Source organism: Acinonyx jubatus, chromosome C2, assembly GCF_027475565.1.
Source record: "Acinonyx jubatus isolate Ajub_Pintada_27869175 chromosome C2, VMU_Ajub_asm_v1.0, whole genome shotgun sequence".
NCBI classification, from domain to species: domain Eukaryota; kingdom Metazoa; phylum Chordata; class Mammalia; order Carnivora; family Felidae; genus Acinonyx; species Acinonyx jubatus.
Window position 1 is genome coordinate 97,691,471 of NC_069384.1, and position 24,595 is coordinate 97,716,065.

Consider the following 24,595-nt stretch of genomic DNA (forward strand, 5'->3'; position numbering starts at 1 on the left):
TGACCCTGAGATCAAGACCTGAACTGAGATCTAGAGTTGAACGCTCAACCAACTGAGCCAACCAGATGCCCCTGCAATGCTTCATTATGATATGTTAGTTTGAAACTGTTTTTAACGTGCATTGATGAGTTTCTTGTGCAATAAATATAAAAATGCCATAGAAAAGGTGTAATTCTAGGGACACCTGGATGGCTCAGTTGGTTAAGCATCCAACTTCAGTCCAGGTCATGATCTCACAGTTCGTGAGTTCTAGCCCCACATCAAGCGCTCTGCTGTCAGCTCAGAGCCTGGAGCATGCTTTGAATTCTGTGTCTCTCATGCTCACTTTGGCAGCACATATACTACAATTCTGTCTCCCTCTCTCTCTGCCCGTCCCCTGCTCACGCTCTCTCTCTCTCTCTCTCTCAAAAATAAATAAACATTAAAATTTTTAAAAAAGATATAATTCTAGAAATTGGAATAGAAACTTGATGTGAAAGACCATCATATTAAACTGCTTTTTGGTTTTCAATACTAGGCTCTGTTTTTTGTTTTTGTTTTGTTTCTATTTTTGTTTTTTGCCACCACTCTTATCTCTAATATAAATGTGTATGTAGGCAAGTCTAGAAAACTAGCAGACATGGGGTCTAGGCAAAAAATATCAACTGTTTAAAATGGCTACTCACACCACATCAACTAAAAGGAGGATAAAATTTAAATGATTATCTCAAAAAATATGATTATCTCAATAGATACGGAAAAAGCATTTAACAAACTTTAACATCCATTCATGATAAAAAAAAAACCTTCAACAAAGTGAGTTTAGAAGGTATATACTTCAACAATAACAACAAAACAACAAAAACTAAAGGATGCAGCTATGGACATGTTGTTGAAAATGTTGTCCTTGGGGCACCCGGGTGGCTCTGGCAATTTAGCATCTGGCTCTTGTCTCCACTAGGGTCTAGATCTCACTGTTTGTGAGAGGAAGCCCTGCATTGAACTCAGAGCTGACAGCACAGAACTTCCTTGGGATTCTTTCTGCCCCTCTCCTACTTGCACTCTCTCTCTCTCTCAAAATTAAAAAAAAAAAAAAAATGTTGTCCTTGAAGGCATTATCTTTGTATGTACGAGAAGCCTCAGCTAGTAATAAAATGTGATATTTTATTCAAATTTTCAACCTAGAAATTGCATAAGTGGTCTGGGGATTTGGCACACCGAGGACAAAATTTTGGGACATTGTCACTTCATGTTACCATAGGGTTAATTGAAAGCCAGCAAGGCCTTGGCATTGCTGGATGAAGAACTGAACTGCTTAGATTTGAATTCTGAATTATATCTTCTCCTTTAAGCTTTTGGCAAGAATGTTAAACTTTATGTATTTTATACTCTCATCTGTAAAGTGGAGATAACAATGATAGTTTGTACATTTATTTTCATCATTGCATCAGCTAATACAAATTAAAAATCTTAGTGCAGCCCATAGCACCTCGTATGAAATAGATGTTAGCAGTGCTTATTTTAGCCTTCAATATACCAGTGATGCCTGAGCAGAACATGTGGCATGAGTAAGTAACTTGGTTTAAAACTTCACTATGGCTCATAAAGCAGCTAAAACAAAGATTAAGAGTTTCTTTACAATGAAACTTTCTTCAGGGTGCAGGGTAATGTCAAGTTCATGGGTAAAAGGGGGACCTGAACATATGGTCCAGCCACTAAGCTTCATGAAGAGAAGATCTTGTTACATTTTTGGGTTGATCGTATTTGCTGGGTCCAGGAGCATGTTGTCCAGCATGATGTGAGTGCCCAGATGAGTGGTTTGGATCTTCAGCAATTTAATTATTTTTACCTTAATATTCTGTAGATTACTGAACAACTGTATAATGTCCTAGTTCCTGTTGTTCTTGGATATATTTATGTAGAACCTGTGTAATTCTCTATTCCACTCCATCTCAAGTGTATAGCCAGGTGTATAATGATTAAAAATTAAAACTCATTTTTCTGATTTTGTACAGAGCACCTGTGTAGACAAAATCACTCCATTTGACATGATTGACTGCAATGTCTGTCTTATGGGAAAGCATTCTCTATTTAAATTTTATTCTTTACAGGGTCAATATCCATTAGAGTCAAGCTTCCACTAAATGTTCAATAACTGCTAGTTAGTGATCTTGATGATGAAGAATACACTTTTAAATTTGTTAACTTAAGAGACTATTTATTATTATGCCATATAACTGTCTAGGACTATTATTCCAAACATAATGGATGGGATGGGTCATGAGACTATTTTATGTTCTCAGGTTCATTCTAACTCAAATAATTGTTTTTAAAAACCACACCTCTAACTACCTATAATATATAATCATCATCCTTCCTTCCTGTGACAGATTAAAGCAGCTTGCAAGTTATAAAACTGATTTAATTCTGGGTAGTAAATGCCTTTCCTCAAAATTTAAACACCTTGTTCTTTTTTTATATCAAGGATATTTCTTGGTGATAAATATCACCTTGTTGCTAGAGCCTTTTGCAGTTTGATTTTTTTGTAAACTCAGTATTTTTCTAAATTTTCTATTATTCACAAGAGAATTCAGAATTGCTCTTCTTTCAATAGCTACCGGATGATTGGTTGTTTTCTCTCTTGGGACATGAAAATGTATAAGAGAAGCCACTCCTATGAAAAGTTGTATCAAGAGAGAATGCTAAAGCTATGTGGTAGATTCCACTAACAAGTGAAACAAAACAAACAAAAGAAAAAAAAATAGATGCCTTGAGGGCAATCCTATTTTGCATGTAAGTTTTGTACCCTGATTCAATGTTATGATACTTGTTGTTGTTCTCCCATTCGTTCTCCCTTTTATAAATAAAATTCAACCTACCAATCCTTACATTTATTTATTTATTTGGTTTTGGGTCTGGTGGTGACTGTTGGTTGAATCAGATATTTGATTTCAACAATAATAATGAAGGTAGTTCTACTCTTACTGGTAAGAGTACTTGATACTTCCCTTGGTCCTGCATAAAATACATTCTGAAGAAAAAATACTTCATCCTTGAAGCATAACAATGGTATTTGAGAAATTTGAAGGCCATGGATAATATCTTAATAAACAATTTCAAAAAACAATTTATAGTTGCAAAGCACTTTCACATATTACATTTTTAGCCAGATTTTATAAATTGGGATATTGTGGCCCAAAATGATAAACTGACTTGCTATTTGTCAAGGAGTAATTGCTAGATCTATTACTTAAATGCAAATATTCTGATTCCAAGTATTGCTATATCTCTAAAAATCTAACATATATGTAAATACAAAATAATATAACCATCACAGCTTATGATTTGGAATGTTATAATAAACTATAAAAGCACATATATTTATGGTGTATCAAACAATCTAAAGGTATACCAGACACTCTAATACTAGAAGCTGTAGTGTTTGAATCTTTATGAATTAACTTTAACCAGTGAAACTTCTTTAATTTTTTAAATTTTTTAATGTTCATTTAATTTTGAGAGAGACAGAGCACAAATGGTTGATGGGCAGAGAGCAAGGGAGACACAGAATCTGAAGCAGGATCCAGGCTCTGAGCTGTCAGCACAGAGCCTGATGTGGGGCTCGAATCCACAAGCCGTGAGATCATGACCTGAGCAGAAGTCAGATGCTTAACCGACTGAGCCACTCAGGTGCCCTGAAGCTTCTTTAATTTTGAAGAAATAAGATCAATGTATTCATTCTTTCTTCATTCAGAATCTTTGAAATAATTTAAAATATATCTCCATGTAATCACTGAGCAGCTCTTTATGTATGATAAACAGCAAAAATTGTACAAAAATTTGCTTAATTCAAAAAATTTAGTTTTAAGTATTGTATATTTGCCTATATAATTTTGTTTCAGACATTAACCGGAGTGTGTTTATTCTGTATGTTTTGACTTTTCCCTCTAACTTCAGCAATTTGATTCAGATAAAAATATTAGGAGACTTGCTGTTCTACATATTACAATATCTCTGTGCACTGATATCTGTGCTAAAGATCACAGTGTGAATAAAACATAGCTTTGTTCCTCATCATGTTGATTGCCCAATGGGGAGGGCATGTGTAGTCAGATTATTTCAATATCTAAGTTTGACAATTGCCCAGAACACTATAAAATCACAGAGGACAAGCATTAAATGTAGTTGTCAGCTAGAAAAATAATACTTAAACTTGTATTACTTGGTGTAATTCTTTTTAAAACATTTGCTCATTTTACATTAAAAACATGTTGCAAAATGTCTCTTTCTTTAACTTCAATAATTATGTGCGGATGGAACACATTCCCTGAATCTCAGGCTTTGTTTCGGCAACAATCCAGGAGAACTACTATAGATTTCATGCCTCCATGGCCACCTTTATCCCTTAATCTTGCCTTCTTTCTATGTAAAACAGGAATCTGAGGAAAGTAAATCATGGTTCTTTATTCCTGCAGCCCTTGTGCTAAACTGGTCCCTTGGAAAGAAGTTAAACTTCATGTTATGCAAATGGTCAAACCCTTTGAAGCTATTACAACTCTAATCTACCCACTCAAATTGGGTCAGGTAAACCCATACATCATTTACTATACTGCTATGTAACTGTTAAATTTCTAGTCTGCATCCCCAAGATCCTGTCAGCTCCTCAAAAACAGAGATATTCTTATGTATTTTTCTAGTCATTGAATCTGGCTTTGTTACTAGCATATTGTTCAGTATCTTCAATAAATAAATGTTGAATTAATTGAGACAAGATTGGAATCCAGCTCTTGAAACTGAAAGGATACCAATAGTGTTGTGTCCTAAATTCTGTGTCCTGAAAAGAAGAAGGGAAAAGAGGTTTCCCAGTGTAATACCAGGTAGCTGCTTAAAATAGATCCAACTCATTTAAAAAGGATTCCTTACTTATTTTGGGATTTGACTTTTGGAAACATTTGATTCACTTTAGTTATTCAAGGCTGTATCTCTGGTACATGTCAATGAGTTGGAATCCACAGGGGGCAGATCTGTACATCATAGGAACTGATGGCACAGGTGCAGAAGAAAAAGGATATAAAAAAAAGAGAGCAGGTGATTACTCATATCTTGTCCATCGTCAAAAATCACATCCTATGAAAAGCACATACTGGACTACAGAACTGGACTACAGCTTGCCTACTATTAAGCAGAAGAAGAACATTGATCTAGCTAAATAAATTAACATGCTTACTATACCAGTATTTTTTATTCATGTTGGCATAATCTATCTTATTTCCATCCTTTTTTTTTTTTTCAGTATTCCTGGGCCCTCATATTTCAGGTTTCTCTTAAAAGCAGCATGGATATTTTTGTTCTACAGAAAAGTCAATTTTTATCTTTCCTCTTTCTTTATGAAAGTTAGCAGCCTACATCGGATCTGATAATGAAACATGGTATAATATGCAAATGTTTGATTTCATTATTTAAAACTTTTAAAGTTAAGTGGTAACTATATGAGTCTCAATATAGTCAAATTCTCATTGGCATGCGCTTCTACACTTTAATTACAGAATGGTGTAATCAGTTGCTTTCTGATAAAAATGAAGAGGTTGGTTAGAGTGAAACTGGCTAATAGTCTCATTTAATTAAAGGACACTATTCTCATAACAACCCTTTTTATAAGAACATCGATAATGTGCTCACAAAAATCATGCTGAGTCCATTACTCTCCAGAAAATTGATTCTCATAGCTAATATTTGTGGATGGTAAAACAGAGTATTTTGTAATATGAAAGTCAGTTTCTGCAAATTCTTTATTTTCCATTTAGTGGTAATGCATTAATTATCATTACTAATATATTTTAAGTAAGATTCACATACATGAATGCATATTCACTTAAAATGAGTTACTTTTAGAAATATATCTCTCTATATATGTATATGATTAGAATGATTCTTAAGAAATATTGCTAGAATTGTTTTTTTTTTCTTTTTAATAAGTTGAGGATGCTAGGAACTTCTTCACATTTCAGATAGTAAATGGAATAATTTTCTTATTATTTCCTTCTTTTTTATTCTCTTTTAGTCCTCACTGGCCAAAACAACTGGGATATTTTGGGAGCCACACAGAAATGGACAATAAGGCAACATGGAATGGCACACATTCCCTCAATATACCATGTGGTTCTCGTGGTTGGTGTCATTACAGAAATGCTGAAAGAATTATCTAGAAAGCACCTGGTTGAGGCTATAATTAACATTTGTTTGGTATTCTGATATTTACAATATTTTAAAATTCTTTGGAGTTAAACTGATTTTCAAAATTTTGTTTGTAAGGCATTTTTAGTAAATCTAGGGGTTCAGAGATTAACCATATCAATTCTTCATGATTTGCCATTGGTGCTCATGTGATGCGTGCTTTACATTCTCCCATCGTCATCAATGGCATATCAATAGGGTGAGACAGTCTGCCAGGTTCGGGCAATAAGAGAATGCCTTTTATGTGCTGGCTACTCTAAGCAAAACCAATGACAAAGTTTTCTTCTGAACATGATACTGGCCAAATATGGGACAATTGGGGCACCAAATTGAAAAAAATAAAAAGTTAGGCACATCTGTACTGATGATGAATGCTTAAATTTATATAAGAGAATGGAAGCCTCTTGCTTATGGTAGAATGATGAGTACTATTTGGAACAGTGGAGAAAGTGTCTGGAGTGAGGAAATTTATCATATGTTAACCATCACAGGAAAGACTGGATTGAATAAAAAACATTAGTGGATACCAAATCTACTTGTTATTATGATTAGTAGTGGGATGTTTGTATGGTATTAAACTGTCTTCCTAATTCTTTCTTGGATTCATCCATGATAAATTCTCATATACAAAGAATTTTCTACATTATTCCTGCTTCTGAAATGTTTGTAGTCTTGCAAAGATGTGAATAAGACATATAGCTCTCCCTATATTTCTGAGCTAAAGCTGAGAATGATAAGCACTCGCTGTGTCTGGTTTCCTTGTTAAGACTCATCCATGCAGTTATCAGATAACATTTTCATTCATTGTCATTGCTGAGTATACTATAATCCATGCTGGTGATGAACTTTTTTGTTGTTTCTAGCTTGTATGTATAATACATAATACATTTATGAACTTTCTACTGGATTTGAAGTAGCATTTTTGATTCTAATTTTTCATTTTCCTAATGATTAATGATCTTGGAGTCTACATATGCTTATATCCTATTTGTGCATCTTTTTATATGAAATGACTCAGTCATTTGCCCATATATTTAGAAATGGGGAGTGACTGTGGCTTTAAGAGCTTCTTATGTAGTCTGTGGGGCACCTGGGTGGTTCAGTCTATTACGCATCAGACTCTTGATTTAGGCTCAGGTCGTGATCTCATGGTTCATGAGTTCAAGCCCCAACTTGAGCCCACGTTGAGCTCTGTGCTGACAGTGTGGAGCCTGCTTGGGATTCTCTCTCTCTCTCTCTCTCTCTCTCTCTCTCTCTCTCTGTCTCTCTCTCCTCCTCTCTCTCCCTCTCTCTCTCTCTCTCTCTCTCTCTCTCCTTCTTTCCAATAATAAATAAATATATATTTTTTTAAAAAAGAGTTTCTTATGTAGTCTGGATTCTAGTCCAGCTATAAATAAACTTTATCTCCATAGATATCTAAACTTTTTTTCTCCTTTATTATGGCCACTTGTTGACTTATATTGATTATTTTTGAATAATATTCGACCTTCTTCTTTGGATACACCTAACTTGTTATTATATTTTAAATAAATTCCTGGGAACAAGTTGCTAATATATTCCCCATGATATTAATTACGTATTTGAGGGAAAGTGTGTCCCTGACTATTTTTTCCTGCAATGCTGTGATCAATTATGAGTGTCAGAATAAAACAGTGTTGCAAAAGTATTTGAAAATTATTTCAACATTTTATATATTCTCCAAGGGTTGGTATATAATTGTTATTTATTTCCTAAAAACTGTTAGAATTATCTGGTGAAGATGTCCAAGTTCAGAATTATTTTTATGAGTAATTTTATTTACATATTCAGTTTTTTAAAGCTATATACTTATTCTTAGTTTTCTCTTAAACTAAAATAATAACTTTATGAACTTAAAGTTGTTAATATCTTTAATAATTTTTTAATGTTTGTAGGATCTGTATTGTAACTCTTTTTTATTTCTGATATCAAAAATATGTGTGTTCCCTTGTTAAATTTTATTATTCTTTCTTGGTATTTACCAGTTATATAACACTGTTATTGTATATATTATATATTTAATATATATTAAGCTTATTTATTTATTTTGAGAGAAAGAGAATGCTTGTTCTCCTTATTAAAATATTTTGACCATGTATGCAATAAGGCAAAATGCCTTTATATAACATTTCAAATCTTGCTATATGGCTCCACTTCTATTTCCAGGCTCCTCTCTCACTAGAAACCTAAATTTTCTCTTTGCTTAATCTATGACAGACTCCAATACACTGAGAATTTCCTGCATTCTTCCTACTTATTAAAGTTGTACCTTGGATCAAACTAGAATACTCTGATACTTAAAGTTGTGAAATTTTTCCTGTCCAGAAAATAAGAAGGTGTGAACAGACAAACAAAAAATGATGAAGGTCTGCCAAAATGTCAATGGGGTACAGAAACCAATATGAAAGTCTTCTCAGTGGCCAAAGTTGGAACAATGTAAATAAGTAATATTTCATTAAAACTTAAAGTATAAAATATAAAATCCCCAAGTGCAACTGATATAAATAAATGCAGAGGATAGCTAAATCTCTCATGGAGAATTCTGAATTACCTATGTAGATACTTCACCTTCAAAGACATTATACTTAACTTCCATCCCTTTTTAAGTATGAGCTGCCATATGTGAATTCCTTCCAAATAGTATAGTATGGAAATGAGAGGGACATGGGTAAAGTAATTTTCAAGTGGGTAAACCTAACAAACACTACCTCAACAATATGATATGATGTGATGAGAATGACACTTTACCTCTGGTTTTCCTACTAAAAACTCATAACCTTAGTTTACTATAAGAAAAACATTGAGAAAACCCAAGTTTAGAGTATGTGACCACTACTCACCAGAACTGTCAAAGTCATGAAAAATAAGGAAAGTTTAAGAAACTCACAGTCCAGAGAAGGCTTAAGGAGACATGACGACTAAATATAATGTGGTATCCTTGATGGGCTCCTGTAACAACAAACACACATTGAGGGAAATTGATAAAATCTAAAAAAATATGGAATTCACTTAATAATAATAATAATAATAATAATAATAATATATCAACATTAGAGGATAAATTGTGACAAATATAACATAGTGAGGTAGGATTATAACAATAGACTTGTATGTAGGGTACAGAGGAACTCTCCATCCTATTTATGCAAATCTTCTGTAAATCTAAACTCTTCTAAAATAAAAACTTCATTTGTCAAAAAAAGTTGTCCATTAAAATTACCACAACTTTATTTCCTAATTATTTTATTAAAAGGTAAAAGGATTACAGGAATATGAAACCATTTGAATTACATGTTGTATGACTGGAGCCACTGAAGTTTCCAATGAGGAAAATGACATCATCTGACATACATTTTAATAAAACAATTTGTTAGTTTATTTATTTATTTTTGAGACAGAGAGAGAGAGGGTGAGTGAGCAGGGGAGGGGCAATGAGAGAGAATTCCAAGCAATTTCCACTGTAAGCAGGGAGCCCAACATGGAGCTCAGTCATAGGAACTGTAAGATCATGACCTGAGCCGAAATCAAGAGTAGGACGCTTTTAATCAATTTTTTGTCAATTCATTACTTGATGGACATTTAGGCTCTTTCCATAATTTGGCTATTGTTGAGAGTGCTGCTATAAACATTGGGGTACAAGTAAGCCATACAGAGAAAGACAGATACCATATGGTTTCACTCTTATGTGGATCCTGAGAAACTTAACAGAAACCCGTGGGGGAGGGGAAGGAAAAAAAAAAGAGGTTAGAGTGGAAGAGAGCCAAAGCATAAGAGACTCTTAAAAACTGAGAACTGAGGGTTGATGGGGGGTGGGAGGGAGGGGAGGGTGGGTGATGGGTATTGAGGAGGGCACCTTTTGGGATGAGCACTGGGTGTTGTATGGAAACCAATTTGACAATAAACTTCATATATTGAAAAAAATTAAAAAAACCAAAAACAAAAACAATTTTTAAAGGTCAGTTTCCGTATTTAGCTTCCTAGATTTCTCTGGACAAACTGAAACATTTACTTTCGTTGCATTTATTCATTCCCTGTGCCTCCACTTTGTAGCTGTTTAATTCAGTTCACTTATTTAATTCAACTTATTTATATTTTACTTGAATTTATTCTTTCCATACATGCATTTGCTGTACTATGTATTGGACATAAAAAGAGTGAATATTATGATCACTGACCTCAAATATCTTATGGATTAATATAAAAGTAGGAAAGTGATATTGTACAATAGACTAATTAAAAATCCAGAGTTACAGAATACACAATAATAGTATAGAAGAAGGAAATTTTTTTCAGAGGCAGTGGTTTTTAGTCTGAGATTAAGATGCTCGTAGTAGGAGTTTACCAGTTGAATAAATGGAATTAGTATTTTTGTTTCTTTTACTTCAAAAGTAATAACAGGCTTCAATATTTTTCCTGTTCACAAATAATACATCTTTATTATAGAACATTAAATATAAACACCTATGAAAAGCTGGTAACTATGTCAACAATATATAAACATTTTGTATTGAATCATGCATTTCTAATAGTGCTCTATGAATATATTTGCATTTTTACCAAAATGAGTCATAACATATATACAGGTTTACCGTTTTTTAATCAGTTTTCACATTTAATATATTGTGAGCATTTTCATGCCGTTAAAAAATATCCAAGATAAGAGAATATTGGCAAAGGAAATGCTCTGAGGAGAAGCATAAGGATACATCTTAGCATGGTTTATTATGAAAATTACAACGAATTAAGTACAACTAGTTAAGGCAAGTCTCAGGCAAAAAATAGGAGTAAATGATATGAAACTGGAGAGACTGCCATGGTCACAAAACAATTAACCTCTATCACCAAAATATTCAAACTTTTAAGCCAAAATAATAAACTTTTCAGCAATGAACAATCATTGGATAATTTAGACTATAAAAGTAACACATGACCATGTTATTATAGGTCTTCTTGTACTATACTGCAATTAGATAATATTAAGTTATAAACGTAAATAGTCAATAATGCATAATTGCTGATCATGAAACATTACATTCCCCAACCCACTGGATCCTGGGTAGAGAATATACATATATAATTGTCACATTACAACTGTAAAATGCTTTATATTTAGTAAGTGCTCAATATATATGAACTGGCGTCAAAATGAAATAAAGACCCAACACTTCCAATAAAAAGTTACCTTATCTGAATCTCGATGTCTGATTATAGAAATATAAATAATCATCTGTCAACTTTTGGCCTTTAGCCACCTTAATATGCTTTAGTTTACATTTTCATTAATGTTACTCTTTTTAACAAGCCATACAAACAAAACTATACAATAGATTGCTTCTTTCATTAGCCTTCAATGGATCCAGAAAACTACTTGGCATAATACAGACAGTTTGAAGAATTTGGAAGAATAACTATATTTAACATAATGAGATTCAAAAATCTTCACAGTGAAAACATCTATGAACAATGTTAAATAGAAACTGATGGTGCCAGTTGGAATACAAACTTTCACTTGGAAACTCTCCATCTTTTCACACCAAAAACTGAAATATTATATTTAGGCTGTGTTCATAGAAGTTTACATGAAATTGCTCAGTAAATTATGGTATAGGCTAAGCTAGCATATCTCAGGTTTTTACACAGAACACTAGTCCAATAAAAAGAAGGAATGTTCCATTTAATCACTGTTTTCTAACTAATGTTTAGTTTTCCTATCTTTACAGCACAGTGAAGATTGAATATCCTATCTCCCTGGAGTTTGGTGAATTAGAACTTATTCTGGCAATTAGTTGTGAATAGAATTAATCAGAAAAATTAAAAGCAAAGGTGAAACATTCCTATATCCTTTCTCTCTAGAATGGAGGCAAGTCTCTAGAGTCAGTACGAGCCCTTAGTGACATGAAAGAGAACTAAATCTTTGTTGTATTCAGCCACTGATATTGTAGAGTTGTTGTCATAGCATTCTCTATTCTTCTTGATTTATAAAGGGATTACTACCTAGAAAAAAAAATGTTTTGACAAAGGATCAAGGGGGAGTAATTAAAAAATAAACTGATATGGGAGTTGTAAAGATGTAATCCATATTATACTGTTGTAACACATTTAGCATAAAGTTTACATGTGATATACTAGAAGAAAGTTTAATTTTGATACAAATCTTTGTTGTGATGGGTGCCTGGGTGGCTCAGTCAATTAAGCATCTGACTTTGGCTCAGGTTATCATCTCACAGTTTATGAGTTCAAGCCCAATGTCAGGCTCTGTGCTAACAGCACAGAGCCTGGTGTCTGCTTGGGATTCTGTGTCTCCTTCACTCTCTGCCTTCCCCTGCTCACGGTTTCTCTCTCTCTCTCTCTCTTCTCAAAAGTAAACATTAAAAAAACATTAAAAAATCTTTGTTGAGATAACATATTAGATAGAAACCATATATAACTAATTTGTTATTCTAGGGAAGATTCTGAAGGATCAAAATATTAATAACATTGGTTGAAGTTGGCTTCAACTTGGCAAGTTGAAGTTGACTTAGCAAGATTTTAGAAGAATTTGATAAGCTCAGAAAAGAACTGTCCTATTAGCAATGAGTAAATAATAAATTTGGAGGGATCAATTCAAGCTCAAGCATAAATAATTGAGAAATGTTTTGAATAACTATAAGCTATTCAAGTTCAGACCTACCCAACATCAAGTTGAGGCTATGGCTTGCAGTGCTCTTTTCTAGGATTTTTATGGCTTCGGGTCTCACAGTTAGCCATCGTAAAGCCAGACTTTTTATCTAATAATAGATTGAATCTGAATAAGTTAAACTGTCTCAGAGTAAAATACATCAAAGATATGGTATACAGTTGAATCTTTCAAACAGGCAATAGGCATTAAAGATTCTCTACACTCTCTTGTACTTTTTCTGCTCCAGCCTAAAATCAACTACTATTTAGAGGAACTCTGTTTCTATAGGCAGATAAAGTAAGGGGTCCCTGGAAAAAGAAAGATGTGACATAGCTTTCTTAACATAGGGTAGGTCCTTTTATGTACCTCAGCTATTTTGTGATATATGCATGACTGGCACTATTTGTCCAAGCACATTTCTTGCAGAACATTCTGGGATATGTTAAAATTGCAGAAAAATAGATCTTAGTATAGTTAATAATATTTAAGGGGGAAAAAAGAATGTAAAAGCAGCCAGTACCAACCTAGGAGATAGTCTAACTATATCAGAGACAATAAATCAGGTTAAAACTCCCAGTCCTGTTTCAAAAGTAAAGATCAACTTAACACACATTCTTGAGTTATTGCAGGATTTAAACCCTTTTGATTTCTCATTCTGCTATATGATTATTACTGTATAGAAATGCAATTGATTTTGTATCCTGTCACCTTACTGACAGTTCTAATATTTTTGTTTTTGTTTTTGTTTTTTTGTTTTTTTCTTTTGTGGAGTCTTTAGGGTTTCTATATATAGTATTATGTCACCTGCAAATAGTCTAAGTTTTACTTCTTCCTTACTAATTTGGATGGTTTTTTTTTCCCTTTTTCTTGTCTGATTGCTGTGACTAGGACTTCCAGTACTATGTTGAATAAAAGTGGTGAAAATGGAGATCCTTGTCTCATTCCTGATCTTAGGGTAAAACTCTCAGTTTTTCACCATTGAGGATGATATCAGCTGTGGGCTTTTCATATATAACTTTTATTATGTTGAGGTACACTCACTCTAAACCTACTTTGTGAGAGTTGTTATCATAAATGGATGTTGTACTTTGTCAAATGTTTTTTCTATATCTATTGAAAAGATAATATGGTTTTTATCATTTCTCTTATTAATTTTTTTTAGAGAGAGAGAGAGTGAACAGGGGAGAGGGGTAGAGGGAGAGAGAAAGAGAATCTCAAGCAGGCTCCAGGATCAGCACAGAGCCTTATGCGGGGCTCCATCCCACAACCTAGGGATCATGACCTCAGCAGAAATCAAGAGTCAAATGTTCGACTGATTGAGTCACCCCTCATTTCTCTTGTTGATGTAAATGTGTCACATTGATTGATTTGTGAATATTGAACCACCATTTCATTCAAGGGATAAATCCCACTTGATCATAGTGAATGATTTTTTTAAATGTATTGTTGGATTAAATTTGCTAATATTTTATAGAGGATTTTTGCATCTATGTTCATTAGAGACATTGACCTATAGTTCTCTTTCTTGTAGTGTATTTATCCAATTTTGGTATCAGTATAATGCTGGCCTCGTAGAATGAATTAGGAAGCTTTCCTTCCTCTTATATATTTTGGAATAGTTTGAGAAGAATAGGTATTAACTCTTATTTAAATGTTTGGTAGAATTCACCTGTGAATCTGTCTCATCCTGAACTTTTATTTGTTGGGAGTGTTTTTTTAATACCTGATTCAATTTCCTTGTTGGTAATTGATCTATTCAAATTTTCTATTTCTTCCTGAATCAATTGGAGAAGTTATAGTTTCTAAGAATTTATGTATTCTAGGTTGTGCAATGTGTTGACATCTAACTTTTTATAATATCTTCTTATAATCCTTTGTACTTTTGTGATGTAGGTGGTTATTTATCCTCTTTCATATCTGATTTTAAAGGAAAATCTCTCTCTCTCTCTTTTGATGAGTCTGGATAAAGGTTTATCAATATTGTTGATCTTTTCAAAACTAACTCCTTATTTCTTTGATCTGTTGTTTTTGTTTGTTTCTATTTTATTTCTGGTCTAATCCATTCCATTTATCAATATATACAGTATGGTACTTGCACAAAATAGACACATAGATTAATGGAACAGAGGAGAGAACCCAGAAACAAACCCATGATTATATGACTAACCCATGATTAATCTTCAACAAAGGAGGCAAGAATATGCAATGGGAAAAAGACAGTCTTTTCAACAAATGGTGTTGGGAAAACTGGACAGCTACGTACAACTAGACTACTTCCCTACACCATATACAAAAAGAAACTCAAAATGGAATGAAGAACTAAATGTGAGCCCCGAAGCCATAAAAATCCTAGAAGAGGGCATAGCAATTTCTCTGACATCAGCCATAGCAACATTTGTTTAGATATGTCTCCTTAGGCAAGGGAAACAAAAGCAAAAATGAACTATTGGGACTATATCAAATGAAAAGCTTTTGCACAAAAGGAAATAATCAAGAAAACAAACAGATAACTACTGAGTGGGAGAAGATATTTTCAAGTGACATTATCTGATAAAGGGTTAGTATTAAAAATATATAAAGAACTTACACAACTCAACAGCAAAAAAAAAAAAAAAAACAAAAAACAAAAAAACAAACAAAAAAACACAAATAACCCAATTGAAAAATGAGCAGAAGACATGAACAGACATTTCTCCAAAGAAGGGATATAGACAGCCAACAGTCACATGAAAAGATGTTCAACATCACTCATCAGCAGCGAAATCAAATCAAAACCACAATGAGATATCACTTCACACCTGTAAGAATGGCTAAAATCAAACCCACAAGAAACAACAAGTGTTGACAAGGGTGTGGAGAGAAGAGAACCCTCATGCACTGTTAATTGGAATGTAAATTGGTACAGACACTTTGGAAAACAATATGAAAGTTCCTCAAAAAATTAAAAATAGAATTATTATATGATCCAGTAATTCCACTAATGGGTATTTACTCAAAGAATAAAAAGCAAAAACAAAAACAAGAATAAAAACAAAAACCTAATTCAAAAATACATGTGCAACTTAATATTTATTGCAGCATTATTTACAATGACCAAATTATGGAAGAAGTCCAAATGTCCATGGATAGATGTATGGATAAAGAGGAGAATATATATATATATATATATATATATATATATATATATTCACACACACACACACACACACACACACACACACATATTACTCAGCCATAAAAAAGAATGAATCCAGAGGTCATAATGCTAAGTGAAATAAGTCAGTCAGGAAAAGATAAATACCGTATGATATCACTGATATGTAGAATTTAAGAAACAAAACTAACAAAGAAAAAGGAGAGAAATAAAAAAAACCAGAATCTTAACTATAGAGAACATACTTGTGGTTATCAGATGGGAGGTGAGAGGGGGATGGGTAAAATAGTAGAAGGGGATTAAGAGTACACTTATTATGATAAGTAATGTATAGAATTGTTGAATCACTATATTGCACACCTGAAAGTAACATAACATGGAATGTTAACTATACCAGAATCTAAATAATAAGTAAGTTAAATAAATAAATAAATAAATAAATAAATAAATAAATAACGTACCAACCCCTTCAAGCCATCAAACACTGGACCAACTGGAACCAGAGTACTGATGATACTGACTCTTGCCAACCCTCATGACTTCAGTCACCAGGACTTGGACTTTGTCAGTGTAGGATGACTTCTGGCTCAATTCTATACTGAACTCCCCTTTGCCAAGCCCCTTTATGTATATACATGCACCCTTAGCTTAAAACTTCCCCAGTTTGTTGTTCAGGAAGAAATTGCTTTGAGAAATATCTCCAAAGTTATCCTTTATTTGTTGCAAATGAAACCTTTCCTTTCACTATTCTTTGGCTTTGCTGTGTCTTTTGGCTTGAGGCCCACCAAAGGGGAAGCTAATTCTGGGTTACATTTCTTTTTATTGGAGAATGGGATTTAGAACCAAGCTGTGCATGCTTTTTCATCATATGTATTACTTCCTCCAAATGAATTCGAGACTTGTTTCTCTATTTCAGTAACACGGATTCCAATGCCTGGTTAATGTTTAACTGGTGGCCAGATGAAGAAGCCAGATGAGACAGGATTAAATGGGGCAGGACTTTTAGGGACATGTGTAGCACCAGGCAGACCAAAATGAGGGTACTAAATTACTTCAGAGAGGCAGATAAGCAGATGGAAAAATATATTAAATTGAGAGATGATATGTGTAGGTAAAGCAAACACAGTTTTATATGAACAAGAAGCAAGAGTAAAGTGATTCTTCTGAAAAGTGTATTTATATCAAACCTACAGACATCATAATGACTCTAAACACATATCTTTCAATAATAACACTGAATGTAAATGGCAACCTTATTGATAAGAATGTGGTAATTGCAGGGGACTTTAATACCCCACTGACAACAATGGATAGATCATCTAGACACAGGATGAATAAAGAAACAAGGGCCCTCAATGATACATTGGATCAGATGGACTTGTCAGATATATTTAGAACTCTGCATTCCAAAGCAACAGAATATACTTTCTTCTCAAGTGCACATGGAACATTCCCCAAGATAGATCACATCCTGGGTCACAAAACAGCCCTTCATAAGTACAAAAGAATTGAGATCATACCATGCACAATTTCAGACCACAATGCTATGAAACTTAAAATCAACCACAGGAAAAAGTCTGGAAAACCTTCAAAAGCATGGAACACCCTACTAAGGAATTAATGCATCAGCCAGGCAATTAGAGAATAAATTAAAAAATATGTGGTAACAAATAAAAATGAAAATACAACAATGCAAATGCTTTGGGATGCAGCAAAGGCAGTCCGGAGAGGAAAATACATTGCAATCCAGGCCTATCTCAAGAAACAAGAAAAATCCCAAATACAAAATCTAACAGCACACCTAGAGGAAATAGAAGCAGAACAGCAAAAACACCCCAAATCCAGCAGAAGAAGAGAAATAATAAAGATCAGAGCAGAGATAAATAATATATAATCTAAAAAAACTGTAGAACAGACCAATGAAACCAAGAGTTGGTTTTTTGAAAAAATAAACAAAATTGATAGGCCTTTAGCCAGGCTTCTCAAAAGGAAAAGGGAGAGGACCCAAATAGATAAAATCATGAATTAAAATGGAGTTATTACAACTAATCCTTCAGAAATACAAGCAATTATCAGGGAGTACTATGAAAAACTATATGCCAACAAACTGGACAACATGGAAGAAATGGACAAATTCCTAAGCACCCACACACTCCCAAAACTCAAATAGGAAGAAATAGAAAACTTGAACAGATGCACAACCAGCAAAGACATTGAATCAGTTATCAAAAATCTCCCAACAAATAAGAGTCCAGGACCAGATGGCTTCCCTGGAGAATTCTACCAGACATTTAAAGCAGAGATAATACCTATCCTTCTCAAGCTGTTCCAAAAACATAGAAAGGGAAGAAAAACTTCCAGACTCATTCAATGAAGCCAAACCAGACAGAGACCCAGCAAAAAAAGAGAACTACGGGCCAATATCCCTGATGAATATGGATGCAAAAATTCTCAATAAGATACTAGCAAATCGAATTCAACAGCATATAAAAAGAATTATTCACCATGATCAAGTGGGATTCATTCCTGGACTGCAGAGCTGGTTCAACATTCGCAAATCAATCAATGTGATACATCACATTAATAAAAGAAAAGAAAAAAAAAACATATGATCCTGTCAATCGATGCAGAAAAAACATTTGACAAAATTCAGTATCCTTTCTTAACAAAAACCCTCAAGAAGGTCGGAATAGAAGGAACATACTTAAACATCTTAGAAGCCATTTATGAAAAGCCCACAGCTAATATCATCCTCAATGGGGAAAACCTGAGAGCTTTATCCCTGAGATCAGGAACATGACAGGGATGTCCACTCTCACCACTGTTGTTTAACATAGTATTGGAATTCTAGCATCAGCAGTCAGACAACAAAAGGAAATCAAAGGCATCAAAATTGGCAAAGATGAAGTCAAGCTTTCACTTTTTGCAAATGACATGGTATTATACATGGAAAACCCGATAGACTCCACCAAAAGTCTGCTAGAACTGATACATGAATTCAGCAAAGTTGCAGGATACATAATTAATGTACAGAAATCAGTTGCATTCTTATACACTAATAATGAAGCAACAGATATACAAATAAAGAAACTGATCCCATTGACAATTACACCAAGAATATAAAATACCTAGGAATAAACCTAACAAGAGATGTAAAAGATCTGTATGCTGAAAACTATAGAAAACTTATGAAGGAAATTGAAGAAGATATAAAGAAATGGAAAAACATTCCATGCTCATGGATTGGAAGAATAAATATTGTTAAAATGTCACTACTACCCAAAGCAATCTACACATTCAATGCAATCCCAATCAAAACTGCACCAGCATTCTTCTCAAAGCTAGAACAAGCTTTGTATGGAACTTGTATGGAACCACAAAAGACCCCGAATAGCCAAAGTAATATTGAGGAAGAAGACCAAAGCAGGAGGCATCACAAACCCAGACTTTAGCCTCCACTACAAAGCTATAATCATCAAGACAGTATGGTATTGGCACAAAAACAGACACATAAACCAATGGAATAGAATAGAGGACCCAGAATTGGACCCACAAAAGTATGGCCAACTAATCTTTGACAACGCAGGAAAGAATACCCAATGGAAAAAAGTCTCTTTAACAAATGGTGCTGGGAGAACTGGACAGCAACATGCAGAAGAATGATACTAGACCACTTTCTTACTCCATTCACAAAAATAAACTCAAAATGGATAAAGGACATGAATGTGAGACAGGAAACCATCAAAACACTAGAGGAGAAAGCAGGAAAAAACCTCTCTGACCTCAGTCGCAGCAATTTCTTACTTGACACATCTCCAAAGGCAAGGGAATTAAAAGCAAAAATGAATTATTGGGACCTCATGAAGGTAAAAAGCTTCTGCACTGCAAATGAAACAATCAACAAAACCAAAGGCAACCAACAGAATGGGAAAAGATATTTGCAAATGATGTATCAGACAAAGGACTATATCCAAAATCTATAAAGAACTCACCAAACTCCACACCCAAAAACAAATAATCCAGTGAAGAAATGGGCAGAAAACATGAATAGACACTTCTCTAAAGAAGACATCCAGATGGCCAACAGGCACATGAAAAGATGCTCAACATCACTCCTCATCATGAAAATACAAATCAAAACCATACTGAGATACCACCTCACGTCAGTCAGAGTGGCTAAAATGAACAAATCAGGAAACTATAGATGCTGGAGAGAATGTGGAGAAATGGGAAACCACTTGCCCTGTTGGTGGGAATGCAAACTGGTGCAGCCACTCTGAAAAACAGTGTGGAGGTTCCTCAAAAAATTAAAAATAGATCTATCCTATGACCCAGCAATAGCACTGCCAGGAATTTAGCCAAGGGATACAGGAGCACTGATGCATAGGGGCACTTGTACCCCAATGTTTATAGCAGCACTCTCAACAATAGCCAAGTTATGGAAAGAGCCTAAATGTCCATCAACTGATGAATGGATAAAGAAATTGTGGTTTATATACACAATGGAATACTACTTGGCAATGAGAAAGAATGAAATACGGCCTTTTGTAGCAACATGGATGGAACTGGAGTGTAATGCTAAGTGAAATAAGTCATACAGAGAAAGAAAGACAGATACCATATGTTTTCACTCTTATGTGGATCCTGGGAAACTTAACAGAAGACCATGGGGGATGGGAAGGGAAAAAAATAGTTAGAGAGGGAGAGAGCCAAACCATAGGAGACTCTTAAAAACTGAGAACAAACTGAGGGTTGATGGGGATGGGGGAGGGGAAAGTGGGTGATGGGCTTTGAGGAGGGCACCCATTGGGATGAGCACTGGGTGTTGTATGGAAACCAATTTGACAATAAATTTCATATTAAAAAAAGTGTATTTATGTTGGCATCTCTATAGGCCTCTGTGGGGAATAAGCTTAGAAATTTCCTGGGTTTGCATCAATGAGTTATCAAGGCATATAGAATTATAAAGCCATAGAATGCTCTCACCTGAGCGTGGGTAAACAAGATTAGGCCCCAGAATAAAGTAGGGAGGGGAAAAGGCCCCCAGAATAGAGAGGGGAGGGCAAAATGCCCCCTAATTTAGTACTAAAGCAGAAATCTGCTTTCACAGGAAGAAAGGACCAAATTAGGTAAACAGGTAAATAGGGCTAAAGACTGGGTGATGCTGCCCAGAGCAGAGCTGATTAGCAAAAGAAAAGGTGCCTTGTTAATCCTGTGGTTATTTGCTCTATCTGTCTTACCCCCTAGGCTAGCTAAAATAAACAGAAGGGTTCCTCCTATCTGCCTTTAACAACCATCTGCCCATCTGCCCAGCGCCAGGATTTTGTTTTATATTGACCCAAATCCCAAACACCGTATATCTTCAAAACCCCCTTTCCCTCATGCCCATGAGTTAATGTTCACCGATTTGTTGTCTCCTTGTGCATGCCCATCACATTTGTAAGCCTTCTGATCTTAATAAATATGGGGCAAGGACCCTTATTGGGGCTCTTGTCTTTTCCCAGACATTAGCCATCCCTCATATTTTAATCCTGTGTTCAGTCTCTTGCTGGCCAAGAGAGAAATTTAGACTTAGAGTCTACAACAGGCCTCTCAGAATTAAATAGGGAATAAAAACTTATGTACAATTTCTAGTGTATTTTAGAAACTATACATTTGACTTACAGGGTTAGTATCCAAAATCTATAAAAAAAATTGTAGAGAAAGGGGAACACTTTTGCACTGCTGGTGGGAATGCAAGCTGGTGCAGCCACTCTGGAAAACAGTATGGAAGCTCCTCAAAACATTAAAAATAGAACTACTGTATAACCCAGGAATTGCATTACTAGGTATTTATCCAAAGGATACAAAAATGTTAATTTGAAGGGGCACATGCACCTCAATGTTTATAGCAGTGCTATCAACGATAGCCAAATTATGGATAGAATCCAAATGTTTATTGACTGATGAATGGATAAAGAAGATGTGGTGTGTGTGTATGTATGTATGTATGTGTGTATGTGTGTGTGTGTGTGTGTATGTATGTGTATATATATATATATATATATATATATATACACACATATATATATATATATAATGGAATTCTACTCAGTGATCAAAAAAAAAATGAAATCTTGCCATTTGCAACAGTGTGGATGGAACTAGAGAGCATTATGTTAAGTCAGAAAAAGACAAATATTATATGATTACACTCATGTGTGAAATTTAAGAAACAACAGTTGAACATAGGAGAAGGGAAGGAAAAATAAGATAAAAACAGAGAGAAAGGCAAACCATAAGAGACTCTTAAATACAGAGAACAAGTTGAGGGTTGATGGAAGGGAGATGGGTGGGGAAATGGGCTAAGTAAATGGGTGATGAGCATTAAGAAGGGCACTTGTTGGGATGAGCACTGGATGTTTTATATAAGTAATGAATCAATGGGTTCTACTCCTGAAACGAATACTACACTGCACATTAACTTGAATGTAAATAAATAAAAATTAAAAAATTCTTCATTCAGTCTCTCTTTAGTCTATCATTCAACCTAACTTTTTTCATTTAAAAAATGAGTACTAAAATGTTATAAAAAATGATATATTAGTCAGGATTCTCCAGAGAAACAGAATCAAAGAGAGATGTATATATAACCATAGAGGAGATACATAAATAGATACAGATAATGGATCAATAAATTGATAGAGATAGATGGATAGATCAATGGGTTGATAGAGGAATAGATCAATAGATTAGATAGACTGCATACAGGAATTGGCTTATACAGTACAACAGGTCCCACGATATGCCATCTGCAAACTGGAGAACCAGGAAAGCTGGTCATGTAATTCAGTCTCTATTGGACACCCTGAGAAAGGGGGCTGATGGTGTGTATATCCTAGTTTCAGTCTAAAAACCTGAGAATCAGTAGGTTGATGGTGTTAGTCCTGCTCTGAGTCCTAAGGCCCCAAAATTAGAAGTTCTGATGTCCAAGGGTAAGAGAAGATAGATATCTCAATTCAAGCAGAGAGAATTAATTTGCATCTTCCTCAACTTTTTTGCTCTATTCAGCCCTCAAGGTAATTGGATGCTGCCCACCCACATTGGTGAGGGTGATCTTTCCTCAGTTTACTGATTCAGATGTCAATCTCTTCCAGAAACACCCTTACAGACATGTACAGAAATAATGTTTTACCAGCTATCCGGATATCCCTTGGGCCATTCAAATTGACATATAAAATTAACCATCATGTAGAGAGTCAAAATAAGTAAAGATGGCAATTTCTATTATATGGCTCTGCTAGTATATTGCTGATAGGTCAAACTATAAGCTCACTGGAGGAGAGCCTGGGAGAAAAATGAAATGTAGAGAATATTAGGGTTATCTTGTATGTGAAAACTGAAATTATCAACTTTTAAGATGAGAATGCAAAAATTATCCAAGATCTCCCCAGAATGTGTTACTTGGCATGTGGAATACTTTAAGCTTAGTTAGTCAAGGCCCAAAAGACTCCAAAAGAGCTTTTACCTCTACCCTAACTGCCCAAATGAATTTAATTTTTTTTTAGCGTTTACTTATTCTTGAGAGAATGAAACAGAGCATGAGTAGAGGAGAGTCAGAGAGAGAGGGAGACAATCTGAAACAGGGTCCAGGCTCTGAGCTGTCAGCACAGAGCAAGACGTGGGGCTCGAACTCACAAGCCGTGAAATCATGACATGAGTGGAAGTCAGACACTCAACCAAATGAGTCACCCAAATGCTCCAACTGCCCAAAAGAATTTAGATAGAGAGTCTGGTCTAGGAAGATAACTATCACCAGAAGTAACTGTGAAGAAGATGGGTTAGGAAAGGTAAGCAAGATAAGTGGGGTGGGGGAGGTGGACCTCTCTCTGCAGGACCTAGACATAAATTCCTCTCTGTGGCCTATTGTCTCTGTACCTGGCAAGCATTTGTTTACAAAACATTTGCTCTTCTCATATTCCTTCCCTCTAGAGTATCAGACTCCTACCTCCTTTCCTTAGCTCAGGATGGCATACAAGTTTCAATTATCTGATTGCCTGTGGGTCCCTATATCCTCATAGGGCTCCAGTACATATGTAATTAAATTTGTTTTTCTCTAATCTGTTTTATATTCATTTAATTAATAGACCAGCCAAAAGAACCAAAATTAAATGGTGAAAAGTTTTTCTCCTCTATGATCTCAAATCTATAAGGAATATCAGAAAAAGGCAGAGAGATCTAGAAATGATTCTAACAAGGAATATCATCAAGTGGCATAGTCTGATAAATGTGCCTCAGAAGCTCAATTTCCTTAAGGAAAAGGAATGGATAGTGGTCTAATGGTGATGGAGGAACAATGAAAATAACTACCCAACCTCTAACCCAAATTACAACATACCAGAGAAAACAGTTGCAACTTGAGAAATCTATATGAGTGGCAGCGCCCTCAAGAGAGAATCAGACTGCAAATAAAGATGGTAAAGAGAAAACTCAGAAGAAATGTTGAGAAGATAAACCACAATTTTCAAAAAGAACAATGGAAGAGAAAGTATAGGACATGAGGTACAAATCTT

General features: G+C 34.6%; 1 long non-coding RNA gene across 1 annotated transcript in view; it reads right to left on the bottom strand.

Moving 5' to 3' along the window:
• The window catches only part of LOC128315247 (uncharacterized), a 118,455-nt gene that overhangs the window by 67,940 nt on the left and 25,920 nt on the right, over positions 1-24,595 (bottom strand). Inside the window, exon 2 of the long non-coding RNA XR_008297839.1 lies at positions 9,119-9,180. This is a non-coding gene — a long non-coding RNA (uncharacterized LOC128315247). The remainder of the gene's footprint in view (positions 1-9,118; positions 9,181-24,595) is intronic.